Source organism: Homalodisca vitripennis, chromosome 4 (assembly GCF_021130785.1).
Source record: "Homalodisca vitripennis isolate AUS2020 chromosome 4, UT_GWSS_2.1, whole genome shotgun sequence".
Taxonomy (NCBI): Eukaryota; Metazoa; Arthropoda; class Insecta; order Hemiptera; family Cicadellidae; genus Homalodisca; species Homalodisca vitripennis.
The window spans coordinates 140,148,132-140,164,108 of NC_060210.1; positions in this window are offsets into that span (position 1 = coordinate 140,148,132).

Here is a 15,977-nt window from a genome sequence, read left to right on the forward strand (position 1 = left end):
CTTTTCGTGATATAGCGGGTTTCAGGTAAATGGTATCAACCCATCAGAGTCTGCCTCTCTTCTTGGTGTTGTCATTGATTACAAGCTCAAACTGGTCTAAACATATAGATACGCTATGCTCAAAGCTGTCTTCAAATTACCTTTGCTTTTCGAGTTTTAATGCCTGCAGTTGGTAAAGAAACTATCGTTCAGATTTACTATGCTTATGTTATACAGTAGACTGAAATACGCTATTGGATTCTGGGGATCTTCTAGTGAAATTTTAAGGGTATTTTAGATTCCAAAAAAGAATTGTTCGCATTATGTCTGCAGCAGGTAATCGTGCTCACTGTAAGCCTTCTTTTCAGAGCAATGAATCTCCTCACTCTTCCAAGTATCTATATACTTGAAGTTTTGACTTTCTTCAAAAAATAACCCACATCTTTTTGCAGGGAAACACTTTTAATCATCAGTACGATACCCGCCACAGGGGTAATATGGTCTACCCGATCCATAGATTGACAATTTTTGAAAGGGGCATGCACTATTCAGCTCTACGGCTCTATAACGCGCTGCACTCGGCACCTGAAAAACATAACCAGCTCACAAATGTTTCTAAAAAAACGTTAAAACTATTTTGCTTGAAAAATGCCCATATTCTGTTCAAGAATTCCTGTCAGATTGCACAAACATGTGAAATAAAACCTATGTTGACTATTTGATTGTTGATTTTATTTAATTGTTATTATTATATTTATCTACTATTTTATCTGTGACTTATTTCATGTAACTTTATGTTTATTAACGAAATAAATTATTTCTGATTCTGATTCTGATTATTTTTTGTCTACCGATTAACTTTATCGCATATCTATAAATTCATAACCGATAATATAACCATTATACCAAAGCGTTGTGTAATAACATTATATTGTACGTGAGGATGTTCCTTACACGTACTTAGATACAGAAACCAATATTAAAAATAATGAAACAAAAATAAATTTAATGTCCCTTCCAATATTAATGACAATTGCGTAAATGAGAGTTGCAAGACGAAATTTTAAGCATTCCGTTTTTCGTCTCAAAAGGTTTCCATTCCAAGTCTAAACTTATGTTTAAATTCCTGTATGAAGATTTAAACACTAAACAACACGGATCATTAATCTTTGGAAAAATGACTGTGTTTTACAGTTTCTTTCACACATACTTACATTAGGAATCGACAGCTGATAAATCTGATTTCAATCCTGGATCAAGTAATGTGAATGAGCTTTCACGCAAGTAATATAAATACACCCTATTTTAAAAATACCTTTTTATTTCAATATTCATGCAGTTGTTATAATTTGAAGCTAAATATTTTTATTTTTTTAAGTCAATTATCAAAACATAACCGAATAAAAATTAAGCAATAATTAAATAACTACGAGTAAAACATTTAAATAGCTATATATTTGATATGAAACATTTTGTAGAATAATTTACAATATTAAAAACTATATCAAAGAATAATAGCGCGCATGATAAAATACTCTGTATAATATCCTTTAAAATATTTTCCTAAATATTTTTTTTTATTCAAACTAAATTCTTACTATATACTTTTTTAGTTTTTAAGTGAAAATGTTTAATTAAATTCGTCATTAATTTAATAATACTTATTTCATAGCTTTTAAGAAAAACATACTGTACTTTAATGTTTTAATCCAAATTTTAGTATTTATTCTTGTAAAGAAAGAATTTAATAATTTTAGATGTTTGAGAATAAAGTAAAAACAAATTCACTGTATGTACTATGGATAAATTATGAAAATTAAATAGGAATAAATAGAGTAAATGCGTTGATTATATTCTACATTTCATTCTTCCAATATTGTATATTACGATCAGTAATTAGAATGACCTAATTAGTTAAATATGGCCTTTCACTAGAACTCATAACAGTCAGTTCACGTTGCTTTATAATATATATATTTAATAGTATTAATTAAAGCGTCTCAAATCAATTAATTTTATAATTTAACGTATAAAAGAAGTTTCAATAATGCTATCTAGAGATATACAGGTTATTATTGGAGGATACATCCGTTACATTAGAATATAGCCATTGAAATCTGTGAAATTCTGGACTCTAAAACTGGAATATATATGAATAATATATTTTATAATGTTATCTATTATAATTTTATCGTATAAATAGGGTTTATATTTAAGAATTAGGACTTCGTATACGTTTTTGTGTCAAATAGTTTGTTTTTATTTTTATTTAAACGGGGCGCTCCCTCACTGAGAGCTAAATGCTCACTCATTTTAAATTCACTGATCCATGCATCACTTCCTCTCGCCATCGCTTTCAACATCGCTTCGTGAGAATATATTTAGTAGCTTTATGTTTCCTAAATTCCGGCTTAATTTTTGACAGCAAGAAAATGTAAATGTTATAATAACAAAGAATAATTTTAAGCATCCCTAAGTAAATATATGTATTTTTTGTTTCACGCATGACCATGATTATATGTACATTAAAATAAGTTCAGTAACAGATACATCTATTTGAAAATAACATAAACAAACTGTTCTTAAATCCTCAAAATACACGTCACTTGATTGTTCTTTCAAACTGCTTTACATGGATATTTGTATTATGGAAATGTATTCTCGATAGTCCAGGAGCTGAGGTCAAATTTATATTGTATAAACCTCATCTGGTTTTCTTGAAATCAAGAAACAGTTTCCTTTAGGAAAGAAACCATCCGTTAACTGTTGTACTATTTTGGAGGAATGTTAGGGCATTAAAGGGATTTTAAAATTTGCAATTATAGTTTTTTCTTATGCCGTTATTTTTGCATAAACTACCTACACCCAATTGTCAAATACGAAAGTAAATGTTGAATCACCGTAAACCAAGAATTCGAAAACCTATTATTTGTCAAAATTAATAGTCAAGGAGTTACACTTTCACAGGAATAGTTACACTTTCAGTCTCATTATCTCGAGCGACGACGGTACTATAACATTTATTTATGTGCCTAGAAGGTAGTTCTCAGCGTACCAACTTTGAAAAAACATGATTAATGAATAAAATTATTTACCCGCATTTCTAACCTTTTCATTTCTTTGCTGAAAAAAACTAAGGCTGCTGACAGTCAATTACTTTCTTAGTGGAAAATTGTAGCGTGTGTCTCTATTCAAACTGGCTCCCGGCCCTTAGACTCAGGTTTATTGTGTCTCAGTATTCTCTCAGAATAAGAATCTACTGACTCGGGCTTGTTAATTTCAGAATATTTATAGGATATTTAGTCCACAAGAGTCTTACCCAGTGTTATCTGTCTTCTAAATATGAGTTTCCTAAGATTTTAAGTTGAAGAAATTGTATTAAGTTTCAAGAATTATATAAAATTAATAATATTTCTTGTTATATGTTGTAACTTTAGGACATGTTTAGTGTTAACACGCAATAAATTATAGTTTAAGGCAGTGGAAAATAAAAATAAATATATAATCAGTTTTACTTATAAAAAATAGAGTAGAGAAAGAAAAAGTAAGTTAAGTTTTATATAAACATTACGCATCAAAAGTTTAATTTAAATATATAGATCGTACTCTTATATTACGTTACGAAGAAAAACGTAATTATATTACAAGTTGCTAAAATTGGTATATCTAGTTTCCTTGTTTAGTTTCCGTTAGAAATGTGAAGTAAACTTACATATTAACTTATCGCTTCTTAGAAATGTCTTGAAAAATGTTTAATGTTTCTTTCGCTCCATTACTTATTAGCACAGTGGGTGTTTATGTAGTACTTTATTATAATGTCTTAATTATAAGTACGCTAATTCTCCCCATACCAGCCTGAGTACATAGTAAAAAATATATTTTTATGATTCTAGAAAATGTTAATAAAATATATATGATTAATACACAAATAGGACTTTTTACAATTGAGGTATCAAAATTTAACCTCAGCAGTTGGTGTGCAAAGTGGTTTTTCAATTCACTTCATGATAAGTTTAAGTGGTATATACCGTAAAATTTAGGTTACCCTATAAGAATAATATGGGGATCAATTTATTAATTTCCATATTACATAATCCAGAATTGTAGATTGGTTCATAACAATAACTGCGTGCCTTTTTCAACATGAGATCACTTAGTAAATTCATTTTATAATGTTTATAAATTTCATATTCTTCAAGCGGGTTTAATATGCTGCCATTGTGACGTTGATATAACACTTCCACATTATCATTAATTCTGTTTATTTGTGTGGTTGTTATCCATGAATTGTTGAGTGAATGGTGAAGCTTGTTTATTTAATTTGTGTTTCAGGCAGTGCTCTTTAAATCCTTAGCTAAACAACCTGTCTGTCTGTCTGATGTAAAAAAATTAACAATCGGAACAAATCAGTTTATAAACGCCGGTCTTAACGTTTATGTCCAAGTTTTGAGATTTACACCTTAATGTGCCTAGTGTGGTTTTTTTCTTAAAGAATAGGTCAAACCCATGGCATATAAGGAATTTTTTAGTGCATTCAGGACTATACTCAACGCATATGAACTTCCTATCCTGCTTTACACTTTCTTTATTATTAACTAGAAAGAAGTTCTTCTTTTTCTTTACTATTCCTTCCATCATAGTGTTATAACTGTTAGCATTGGCAGTATGTTTATGAAATCGAAATCTTTGTTATAATTGGTTGCATTCATTGGTACTTTGAAATGTCGGTAAATTACAGAATTATATGAGGCCAATTTTTTCTTGTATGGATGATATGAAGTGGAATGGATATTATTCTGATGTATATTTTCTTGTTCACGGCAAATAACATATTAAAAATACTGTTCCTTTTGTCTAGGGTGAGGTCTAAAAATTCAGTTGCGTCCTCTCTTTTTCACCTAAAGAATCAGGATTGGTTTCGATAAATATATCAAGTCAAAATTTGAGCTTATTTTGTAAGTATGAAACTCCAGGTTCTTATCTATATTTTTAAACTCTGTGGGAAATTGTCTTTGCGTTCAATTAGTACGTTTACTAATTTTGAAGCTTAACTTTCAATGATATAATAAGGACTCTGAAAGGTGTTTGCTCTAAATAGGCCACCATATATTTACACTTTAAGAAAGTTTTAATGATGAGGATATTACTCAATCCCTATATTATGAAGTGGAGAGGTGATATTTACATATTTACAAATGAGTGTTGAATAATGTGGACCATACACACGTGTTTTATAAGTAAGTAACTTTTACTAAAATTCGAATAAAGTACTTTCTTATCACATATACATTTTAATAACGACTAGCATTAACTACTAAATGATTGTTGTTATGTTATTACTAGCTTATACGTTGAAGGATTCCGTCGAGAAGAAGTACCTTTGGAATTTTTGTAAAATTACAAATTGTTAATAGCTTATTGTTTTGTTGTAACTGATGCAAAACAGCTGATACCTTTCAGAAGACAACATTTTTTCTGCTCCCTGCCCTTTGCAAGCCTACCTTTAAAGTGGTCGTACTCGCTTATACATAGACGGTTTTCACTAAATAAAATACCGTTGGAATTGTATTGAAAATTTTCAAAGAGTTAGTGTTTAGTACATTTTAGTACAGTTGGAACAAGCTGAATTATTGTAAGAATAATCCTTTTTATTACTCTAATTTATTTAATAAAAGAGAATATTAAATACATACAATTGAGGGGAATAGTTTAATACACAAATGTAGCTGTGATGGGAAGGGTTGATCAAAGTAAAATATTATTGAGTTTTAATGCACTATGAGGAAGGTGCACAAAATCTAAACTCAAGTTTTAACTAGCCGCTAGAGATATTTAATTTATTTACGGGGACCATGACACGATGTTTATAAACTGTGTACTGTAATGTAAGATGGCTGTCCCAGAATCAATAATCAACCGTAGAGTACACGGGTTGGTACTCATCATTGAATGTTTATACCCGTTATCCCTGTTCTTTATATTTTGTCCTGTGTCACAGATTTGACTGAAGACACTAGTTTTTTGTTGTTTGTCCTATTTTCTTGGAATATATTATGTACATAAAAATGAAATATTTTTACAATCACCCGAAAATTTAATGGTTTTTAATATTTCAAAGTTCCATACTGTGGAATATCCTTAAATTCGTTATAGCCAGTTTGAAATTAGGTTTTTAGTTTTTTTTGTTAGACAAATTTAGTCATTAAAATGCATTCAAGGAAACACTTTTAATTTCATAGCGATTATAATTAATGCGATTAAATCTCTTTTCATAAGCAACAAGTTTCAAATCTTTGTAACGGTAATCACTCGTAGTTATTCTATTTAAAATTACATAATTGCAAACATTTGATAATTATAATTTATTTTAGGAATGCATAATTTACTATTAGACTTTAGACTGAGTAGTAGCGAAACTCATTACTTGAAAAATAATTTCTATCTTCTTGTTGAAACGATACTTTGAAAATTACATAATTGCAAACATTTGATAATTATAATTTATTTTAGGAATGCATAATTTACTATTAGACTTTAGACTGAGTAGTAGCGAAACTCATTACTTGAAAAATAATTTCTATCTTCTTGTTGAAACGATACTTTGAAAATTACATAATTGCAAACATTTGATAATTATAATTTATTTTAGGAATGCATAATTTACTATTAGACTTTAGACTGAGTAGTAGCGAAACTCATTACTTGAAAAATAATTTCTATCTGCTTGTTGAAACGATACTTTGAAAACAATATGGAATAGAAAGTTTCCTTGAATTTTATGATGGTGCATGTTTCTTTATGGGATTTGGCAGAAATATGTTTACATTGATTTTATAGTCATCCATGTGGCAAGGAAAAAATTGAAAAATAAACAAATTTTGTAAAGAAATTTTGTATTACTACATGGTATTTTAACATATCAAATTTCTATTAATAGCTCAATAAAATAGTATATTGAAAATTCAAAATTAAAATTCGTGTCAAGATTTCATTTCAGGGTATTCTTGCTTTGTGGCACACTCCCTATATAACCGGATTGATTATTATTTTATTACTGCTAGAAAACTTGAATTAATGGCAACATTGTGAATGTATGATGTAGCATGTAGCTAACTCGAGTAGGATTTTATCTGTGCACTTTAAATTTTAAATGAAATTAATAACCGTGGTATTTCACTGGGCGACTGTCAGTAGGCTGACTTAATTTCTCTTTTGTCTGTTGGGTGATATACACTTTTTTTATTATAGAGCTTGTCAAACGGTCGGTAGATATTCCAAAAATAAAATGAGCCATAACTTTCAAATTTCTTAAAGCAGAATCATTGAAACCTGTTACGATACTATAATACCATATTTTTTATTGTATACTTTTCAAAGACGAAATTTTTGTTTATACAGCGACACAGAAAGCAAAACAGCTGGGAAGTATATTGAGAATTATACACTGTAGAAACAGATGGAAGAGTTGTTGTATTTCATCAATTCCCGATTCACTCATATGTTAAATCGGTGAGGTAATGTAATGAGGTAACTCTGTTACTTTACTGCAAATCTAATGTTCATAATATTTAACACAATTATAAATAATTGTAATAATTGATAATTGTAAGTAATTTCAATATCATCATTATAAATAAAACTATATAATATGGCAGGAAAGAAGATGTTACAATATTTAATAACTTGATTATTTAGCTGTAAAATCTAAAGTATTTGACTGTGTATATGAACGAGAGATATTGGGGTTTAAAATCCCACATGCTGCAACGGCATTGTTTCTGTTATTTTGGTTGACAGGATCTTCACAATATAACCTAATTTATATAACCTGTTTTAACGTTAGTTTAAATTTCTCAATTGGTAATACAAGTACGTTTAATTATTCTGCTTTATATTGTTAGCCAATACGAAGTCAAAACCTATGGAGAGAAACGTAAATAAACTGAAAGTAAAAGAATAATGATTACTTTACTTAACGCAATGGTAATAGACATTTACATTCAGTAACTGGGCAGGTTTACTGTAACTTGCTAAGTGTTAACGTTACATGCTGAACCAGGATCAGCTTAGTGCTAAATAACACATTATTGGAGAATTATTAACATAAGATAATAAGATAATGAACTGTTATAAGCCCAAATATATTTGTGAAAATATGCTTTAATGATAATATATTCAAAGTCATGAATTATAATCACGTGTAATATAGTTTAATTTTTCACTCATTCACGAGGAAATTAATTTCTGTTTGGTATGATTAATGAAAATAAATATATCTAGATCTCCAGGAGATTCGCACAGTGTTTTTGTTCTCTTGGATAAAGAAGCCTTCTTCCTCAGCTAATGACTCTTAAAAGTTAGTTCTTACACCTGCACCTACACTTGCATCTGCAGTATATGCAAGGATTATCCATTGCATAATAAATTAATTATTGTATTTTTGAGTCATTACAATTCGGTTATTATTTCCAAAATGGTATATCAAAAATAAGTTCAGGCGTTGCAAGTAAGATAATTGATTAATAATACGGTTGTCTTTCATAGTAGTAATGATACTGAAAGGCTATGAGAGTCAATGCCAAAAGATTTTTTAACGTAACTCCATTTTACATTCATAGGACATTACCACAGTTTACGTAAATAGTTAGGTCATAGATTTTCTAAATTTGTCGTATAAAAACAAACTATAACCACCGGTTTTCCTGAGCATCTAAGCAATCTTTAAGGTAAAGCCCCATTGGTCAGAGCCATTATCTTCATGAAAAACTGTGAATTTAATGTCCTGTGAATTAGAAGAATAAGAGTATTTGTTACTGACACTTAGTGGAAGAAACGTGACCAAGATTAATTGTCCAACATTATTTGAGCTAAAAGGAGAGCCTCAATCTACTCTTTCTCTTTATGAAGTATTTACTCATGGTCGTGAACTAAGGTATTAATAAACATTATAATACTATTGTTAACAGGATATATTTTTTGCGTGTCTTTGCAGCCATGAGTGTAAAGCCTCAGCTCAAGGGACAAATTATTCATGTGTAGAGTACATGAAACCTGTAGAGTACGTCTTATACCCCTCATATTAATGAGTAAAACATTTTATCCTGGATCAATACGATTACTTAAATTATAATACCATAAACCTACTGGATAACTATTAAAGACGTTTTCAGGTAAGTGGGAAAAAGGTCAGAGGTCGTAAGTTTTTATGGTTTACCGATGTTTTGAATTGATTATGTGTGTGTACATTACTGTCTATGAAATCGATAGAAAGTAGTAGAGTTATTAAATGTTGTCGATAGAGAAATTCTTCCAAATAATAGGCTTACAATTGAAACCACTTGATTTTAGAGAGGCTTCATTTACGTTTAAGGATCAAAATAGGATCTTTATAGAGTAACAGTGTTCGTGTGACGTACGTTAGCTGATACAGAGTGGTCAGTGAACTATGTCAATTCAGCGTAGATATCCGCCGTACACTACACGGGATAGTACTCTCAACATGGCGTAACGCTCATGTATAGTAATGTCATCCCTCTCGTTACATTTTGTCATATATCACAAACATGATTTAAAACATAACGTTTTATTCAATTGTTTTTAAATACATAATATCTCTACAATGAACCTTTTCTATTATGTTAAAGCTATACATTACACAAAACCTGAATCTCATCATTCACGTTTTAAAATAACAAAATATTAAAAATAACTTAATTAATCCCTTGAAAAGCAATGGTAACAAAAATTACCTACATCGTAACTGCATAACCACATAGCATAAATTAAAGTTCCAATGTTTTGAACAAAAGTGCATGGTGAAATACGAAATAGTGTAATCAACAGTTGAAGACAGTAATCTATTAAACTACAACTGTGTAGAAATGTTGAATTTGTTATTAAACGTTTAATTGTTAAAGAAATATAAATATTATTAGTATTATAATCCACCATATTATGTTACCCACCACTCCGATGTTTGTGAGTTGGGAAACGAAAAAGGGGTTAATTATATGGTTGCCAGCACTTGTCCCATAATTCCTCTCCTAATTGTATACATACATTACGCTCCCTACAATGTATACACAGGCAATATTGAATTATATCTAAATGGTGCATTTATGTATAAAAATAATGTGGCCTCTATGAATTCTACAACTGGTATCTTAGTATATTATATAAATGTTGTTTAAAGTGAATTTAAATAGAAAGAAAAAAATACATGAAACAGGAGAGACGGTAACTTTATAATATAATTTAAAACTAAATATTTTGTGTAAATATTTTGGTTGCTTTTGAATATAAAGATTGCATTGAGACCATGCCTCTTGGGGTGAAATTAGCAACACGTGCACTGACATTTAACAAGTAATGAGGATTTCAGGGAAATTCTTTGAAAGAGTAAATTTAAAAACACACAGCGGGAATGATGTTTGCATCATAAGGTTTAATCCGTCTCTATTTCTTTAACATACTAAAAAGAGTTATTTTGTGTTCTGCTTTCAGCTGAAATCTCTAATTACGCTTTGAGGAACGAGGAGTAAATGTTTTTAATAACTAATTTAGCATTAACTTGTAATTTTATTTCATTTATCGCACAGGTATTAGATAGTCATGATACAGTGCCATAATTAGGTAAATTTATGAAATATTATTACAAATAAAAAAACATAAGATAAGTGTACAATAATCAACTGATAGCATTAAGAAAGCTTTGGAGTAACATATAATTTTCATGTTTGCTTAATAGAACGATTTAACGCGCTAAAGGTCACACCTTCTCTTGGAAACGAGAGGTCGCGTGAAGGCAATTTGCTGAGGTTTCTTTTTTTATTTTTTTTTTTTGTTTTATTCATCTCCAATTGGAGACATAAAAAAAATCTTGATTATTTTATTTATCTGTGTCTCAGAATAAAGTACTTAGAACTAATTGAAAAACACTGTGTCAATTAAAAACATATTGCAACTAATGTACAATTTCCATATAAAGTTCCATATAATTCTCTTTAGCTAATTGAAGCATGTGACGTTTTAAACATCCAAATAATTTGTTTTCTTAAAAAGAAAATTTACAGACTAATAAAATATTTCATTGTGCAGTCACTATTAAATTAAACTTGTTTACAAAAACCATAAAAACCCTTTAAAAAAATACATACCTGACAAAAAAAGGGAAACACAATTAATGTATCATGTTAATTTGGGATTTTAACAGAAAGTTTCATATTCATTCTACGGAACGAATGCTAACCGTTAGTTTATGATCCCTTAGGATGAAGAGCTCAGTGCTTGATTGATTTTCTATTTAATAATCCAGAAGTCTTGTCTTAACAATCCTAAAAATGTCTTGTCTCAAAAGTATTTAATAAGAAATCTCTATTAACATTTTACGGATGAATCTTTAACAAGTACAGTTATTTACCATCTAGTAAAAAATAAAAAAGGTTGTAGTAATCTTAGTCCGACCTGTATTATGTTACTAAGTTATGAATGACAGCAACAATCTTTTAAATATCAGACGTTTTCTTCCATCCAGTTATGCTGTTGATATATACATTCGAAATTTGTAACGTTATATAAAGCGTACTATGTGCGTACTATTTTCGTTTAACATCTTGTTTTATATTCACTTTATACTAAACATGGCCATACAACGTATTCAAAAAATTACATACCAGTTACTAGTTGACTGATAGTTGCGGAAAATTCTCGTTTCCTTTTTATGAAAAATACTAGTTTTGAATTGAAAACAATGGCCACTTTCCTTCGTCAAGTAAGTTTACGAATATTTACATCTCATTTAAAAAGGAATTTTTTATTTAAGATGTTAACGAAATGTTGATAATAATAGAACGACGACTGAATTCAAACAACTATTATTTAAAGTACTTTACGTTTCCATTATATTCTGCAGTACAAAAACAAAATGTGCGCATGTTACATGTGTAAAAAAATCTGTACATACGGTAGTGTACAGTTTCGTAACAGTCTAACGTAAACGTTTTTGTTTCGGAACATATGGTTGAGGCAATTACGGAGAGCCGGTTCTGTTAAATAAACATGTCTACATAAATACACAGCTTGTGATTACTTTAGGTTTCACCAAATATAATCTATATGCACCTTCCGGTAAATAAAACCTGATAATGATTTTGAGTTAATTAAACTAAAGTTTAAAGTTAATTAAACTTATTTCAGAACATATCGTTATGTTCCAGAAAGTAGATTTATTTCGGGACATATTTTAACACATGATTGCAAAAAGTAGAAACAATGATATGAGAAATTACAGTTTCCACATACCATAGACTTCGATTAAATTTAATTTAAAGTCTATCAAAAGACGAGTTTCTATGTCACATATATAAATTACACTCAATTACTTAAAAAAATTGTATTCATGACAAAAAACATGTTACCGCTGTCCTCATTGTTACTCATTACACAAATGTAAACACGATCGATAAATCTCATCATCACCATCGAATGTATAAATGTTTGTTTTCTATTTATAAATGATGGTTCATGCAAAATTTTAATTATTTAATGGCCAATGAACTAACCAATTAAAATACATTATAACAATATACCAATAGCCTCGCTCTTGGCAACGTAAATCAAAATAATTTTGTATACTCAACAGCTGATAGAGTACCAAATTATAACATATTACAAAGGAGATAATATTATTTAACGGTAATAACCTTTTTATCATCTAAAGCAGTTTTTATAAAAATAATTGTAGCAGGTGTAAAATAATTATATATCTATATAACTTTTAAATTTTTTAAATAAGACAAGATTTATAAATAAATAAATAAAACTCATATCCTAACCTAAACCCAGTCAACAACGATAAATAATGATATGTGTTTGGTTCGAGGATATATTAAAAAAAATAGTAGGTAGTTCGATAGGTCTAGTCTACTACGGGAGATGGCTGTTAGAGTTTGTGGTGTCGTTCCCTAATAGTCAAACTTTCTTGCCAGCCTAGACATAAGGGTTTGCCACCTCCTGCCTGCTTTGACTGATTCATAGATGGTTTCCTCTTCTTCTTCTTGAGATTAGTGCCCTATATTCATCTCGAAATGAGGCGTTCCCCACTCTCAACATTACCTATTCACAATTTTCTGTCACTCCGGAAACAGCGCAAGTCCTTATAGGACTAGGTGCAATCTCTAACCTTCTTGCCCTAAGAAAAAATACAATCTACTGGAGCCAGTTGCGACCTATGCATCTCGTTATTGAAACCTTATTGACACTCCTGCCTAGCTTCTTTTACAAAATAAAAAACCATAGTATAAAAACCTTACAAATATAACAGGATTTCTGACATTTTTATCCTTACATGATACAACATTTAAAAAACCTCATTTCGAGAGTTGTAGTTTGCATGCTCTTTGTGCTCGTGACTTGTATCCTGTGCAGTGGCAATCCCTCGTTTCACTTCCTCCTGGATGGACACCAGTTCTCAGGTATGTTTGACAACACTTATTTTCCTATCTTTTTTCTTTCTGTTTCTGGGTACTAATTATTTCCTCGCCCGTAGAAAGGGTTATATGTCAATATTCGAACGTTGTGTCGTAGCCTACATATTACAGCATTTGAGACTGTTCCGAAAACCTACTATTATTCAAATTTGCCAACTTCGATAGCTACCTTTAAACAGAAAATTACTAATATAATACTATTTTTACATAGACATAGGCTTCATAGCTGCTTTCTCCTTATTTGGTGCCAACTAGGCTTGTACATAACTTAAAAGTCCCCCTTTCACCCTACGTAGATATGTTTCAAAAATTAGTTGAGACAATTAAATATATTTATCAAACTTGTCTTTGGTTTCCAACTTATTGCACCATCCATAGTAGTGAAAGTATATCTCTTGAGAGATAGTAGCTGGTCAGATGGTTGGCTAGGTGTTGGTACCGAGAGTTCGGGGAGGCCTCTGGGGCATTCTAAAGACAACCTTCTGAAGCCGCTCTGAAAATCTCGCGTTGCACCTGCAGCCACAAAACTAATAAGAAATCCAGAGCTAGTTTCTCACAAAAATAACTGTGTTCACAAAAAGCGATAATCACACTATAAATTAATTCACTAAAGCAAATTTGTCCAAACATCATATATTAGGGTAATATAACAAAATACACACTAAATGATAGATCTAAACTATATTCTGAATAGTTTGGTTGCAGCAAAACTGCCTGGAAAAGTATGATCAGAGATTAAACTGCGGAGTTAAACCAGTTACACGTAATGTAGATAAAGTTAATGGAAGGAGTACTACCTGTTTCAGAAACTATTTTCATTTCGTTTTATTTTAGTTTCGAATTTTATTTCACTTTGCCATTATTTTAAATATAATGGTTGTTCTTAATTTTTGTAAATTTAGCCTACTTACTGTTGGGTAGTTCATACCAAATGTTAAGTACAATAAGTACACACAGTTAAAAATATTATTCCATTAAATTATGGAGGGCTAAATTCAGTAAAACATAAATTAATAATTTATATGTTTAACTACAAAAAACAATTTTAATCGTAACACATATAGTCGTAGTCATCAGTTTAACCATAACTATTATAAATTTAGAGATATTATCAAATATTTTCGTTCGTAGTGACTGTACATTATTTACAGTTCGCTTTTAGGCTATTTTATGAGAGATGACAGTCATTGTTATGTACTATTTGCCGCAATATCTCTTGTTAATTCGAAATTCAATTCTAACACAGGTATTACCAACTGATAATTGCCATTAATACATATGACTGAAAAAGTTATAGTTTTAAGCAAGTGCAACATCAGGATAAAATACATACATTTTTAATTGGAAAGCGGAATATAGTAAATATTACTTTTAAGCTTGACTTGAATTAAACAAAACAACTGTTTTAAGGTTATAATTTTATATAAGATAAAAGCGATCAGAATAATTTATTTAGGCAAAGATTTCTGTCGTATTTTTAAAAGTTTCCGTATATGTATGTCTATTACAACTTTAAATAATTTATTTGTGTACAAAAATTTTGCATTTACCACGATCATTGATATATATGTAATATTAATATTGATGCAAAACATTTGAAAACACTTACATCAGTTATATAAAAGTTATATAACATAAGCTTTTGTACTTTATTTTAATCATAATGTATCCTTATACAATTCTTAATGTAAAATGCACCTCGTAACGTAAGGAACTAAGGAAAAAAACCGGTTTGTGGTTAACTATGGAGCATATATAAATGTTACGGTTGGTTAGTTGACAGAGAATATCTATGAAACAATTGTTAATAAAAACGAACTGAGAAAATATTGCATAAAAAACTTTGTTAGAGAAGAGCGGAGATAGAGCAGACCGACCAGCTTTGTTCAAACATTGTCTGCGGCGCTCCTGATAGTAATAATTGTGTTATTACGTCAAGAATTATTCTGGTTTTAATCCAAAATAGTACTTCCTGCCTAAAATTAGGTAGGCTGTTTGTTATGTCTGTTAGTTAAAAATGTTTGTATTCGAAATCTTTATTCGTATTATAGATAGAGAATATGCGTTATTGAAGTATTAAATACTTCTCAATATCAAAAAGCAAAAGTTAGTGGAATAAATTCCCATAATTTGTAATAACCATGCAAATATAAAATATTCATGTGCTTCTAACACGTAGGATACAAGCGAATTAAATCTTTTATCAATCAATGTATTGAAATAACTAAGCATCGGGATAATCATATTTAATTGTAATTTAATAATCACATTGTAATATTTATATTGTCTTTAATGTTTTAGAACTATTGGATCATTTAATGAAATACCATATTTGTTTAATCACAATGAAAGACTTAAATTACAGTTTAAACTTTTCCTGTATATCCAGAAGCAAATACGAAAGACCAATTGGCGCTTATATTATATTATTTTTATTATTGTATACTTTCTCATATATTACCATATGTCTCTAAAACAGTTAACCAACTCTAAAAGTATTAGACCGATGAA